Below are 1,687 nucleotides of genomic sequence, written 5' to 3' on the forward strand. Positions count from 1 at the left end.
TCCAGATATCTGGTTTCTTTCCCCCCAGTATAACCCATTGTTATCAGAATGTCCTGTAGTTTTCCAGAGATATTTCCCGTGCATATAGGAAATTATGTATATTTACCACCACCACTTTATGCACAAGTGGTTGGGCACTGTATAAACTGTTCTGCACACTGCTCTGGTCCTCTATTTTCAAGTGCTTCCACTATGGGCATGTAGATAGCATTCTCCTTTTTTATAGCTATGTAGAATTTCATCATATGCAGATATACTGCAGTCTGTTTAAACATTTTTCTATTGGTAGAAATATTCATTTCAGTATTTTTCATTAACATACAGCATCTGTGCATGAACACGTGTGAGTAGGTCTGTAGAGTGGAAGTCTAGATGTAGTTTTGATAAATGCAGCAAAACTTTTAAAGGTTGGCTACATACAGCATCAGTGAGGGGTTAGGGAAATGGTAGCCCATATACTGTTTAGGGGATGGGGCAATCTTGCTGTGTATCAAAATGAGAAATGTATATATCCCTTGGCTCAGAAATTCTTTTTCTAGAAATCTTCTTTACAGAAATTCTTACACATGAACGTCAAGTTATATGTTCTAGTAGCGTTATTGAAATCAACCTAAATATTCAGCGATCATAGTAAACAAATAATAGTACATCCATACTATGAAATATCACGAAGGAGCAAAAAGAGAAAGGCAGGTCTTTATGAATTAGCATAGAAGGGCAATACCCGAACAGTGGTTCTCAGCCTGGGGGTTGCGACCACTGCTCTAAGATGTGCTAATGAGAATAGCACGTGGCCTGGGGTGGTGTGGTCCCTCATAAGGTAGATGGATAAGGAGATGGCTGTTTACCGTATCTCTCTTTCTTCCTTCTCCTCCCCCCAGTCTTCCTCTTTTTCTCCTTTCCTCTCTTCCTTCCTTTCTATAAATGCATAGAAAAAGATTTGGAAATATATTTGCTACCTATGGAGAGAAGAAAAGGACTGAGGGAGAATGAATGGGGGATTTCTACTTTTCATACTTTTTGACGTTAATGGACAGTTTTTACAATTAGCACATATTTACATATAACTTCTGTAATTTAAAAAGTTACACTGGTAAATATCAATCAAAATTCTAATAAAGCCATTAACTACCACTCTAAGACTTCCTTTCTTTCTTCTTCTACCCTGTTTTTTGTTAATCATGAGAATTTTCAAGTATGTATAAAGTACAGAAAGTAAAATAACAGACATCCATGTACCCACTATCCAAATTTAACGGATGTTAACATTTTGCCAAGTTTGCTTCAGATTCTGCTCTAAACCAGAAAAAGAAAGAAAGGAAATGTTACCGGCATAGTTAAAGCTTTGTGCCTCAATTCCCTCAATGGGGCAATTTTCTTGAAGTTGTATACTATTTACAAATTTTTGGATCACAAAATAAGGTGGCCTTAGACTTTTGTTTTTACAGTAGCCTTTTATTTGTAATACCTGTTGCACTATGAACTCATTAGGAAAAGTTTCCAGAAGCTCAGGGAGGGGCCTTTCCATTGAATCTGACAAAGCTTGCTATGCCTATTGTGCCATGAATTCATGGGGAATAGATTCCAGCACCTTATGCTCCTGTCCCATTGGTTCTCTTGGTTCTGTGTGCTATGCTGTGCACCAGTTATGCCATGAACTCATGGGGAATGGGTTCCAGCACTTTAT

The sequence above is a fragment of the Otolemur garnettii genome, unplaced genomic scaffold (genome assembly GCF_000181295.1).
Source record: "Otolemur garnettii isolate 467f Iridium unplaced genomic scaffold, OtoGar3 scaffold00002, whole genome shotgun sequence".
Classification (NCBI taxonomy): domain Eukaryota; kingdom Metazoa; phylum Chordata; class Mammalia; order Primates; family Galagidae; genus Otolemur; species Otolemur garnettii.